We start from the raw sequence: 580 nt of genomic DNA, 5'->3' as shown, positions 1-580 counted from the left end.
TTCCCTCGGGCCTGGGGTGGGCCGGCCTCTGAGCGAGCCGCCCTGGAAAGGACGAGAGGGAAGCTGTACGTTTTTCCAGCCCCTCGGCCCCCAGGGAACTGGGGTTTTGGGTTTATTTTCTCCTCCTTCTGTGGTTTGGGAATATCTAGGAGCATGACAAGCTCCGTGACTATCAAATTATTGGATAACATTTAATTGCATTTATTTTTGTTTTTTTAATTGATTTCAGAGAGGAAGGGAGAGGGAGAGAGAGAGAAACATCAACGATGAGAGAGAATCATGGATCGGCTGCCTCCTGCAGGCCAGGAATGGAGACCCCCTGGCGGGTCCCGCGTGGCCAGTAAGAGGTGACCTGTGATCTGTGTCTCTCATGACTATGAGCGACGTAGGGGACGGCAAAGGCTGAGGAACCATTAACGCTCATATTGTTATTTGTCAATAAGCGTCTTCGAGGGGGAGCTGCCTGAGGCCCTGGGCCCCGTGGCGAGGCCCCCCTGGAGGCGGAGGTGCCCCTCCCTCACCCCCAAGGCCCTGAGGCCCCAGAGCCTCTGTGAGCCTCTCCCCCGGCCTCAGCGCCCCC

The 580-nt window shown here is 56.9% G+C and overlaps 1 protein-coding gene across 1 annotated transcript in view; it reads left to right on the top strand.

Moving 5' to 3' along the window:
* The window catches only part of LOC102244621 (transmembrane protein 132C), a 33591-nt gene that overhangs the window by 31167 nt on the left and 1844 nt on the right, over positions 1-580 (top strand). The gene's annotated exons all lie outside the window — the stretch shown is intronic.

Source organism: Myotis brandtii, unplaced genomic scaffold (genome assembly GCF_000412655.1).
Source record: "Myotis brandtii unplaced genomic scaffold, ASM41265v1 scaffold97, whole genome shotgun sequence".
Lineage (NCBI taxonomy): Eukaryota > Metazoa > Chordata > Mammalia > Chiroptera > Vespertilionidae > Myotis > Myotis brandtii.
Note: the sequence above shows the minus strand (reverse complement) of the source record. Positions and strands in the feature narration are given on the sequence as shown.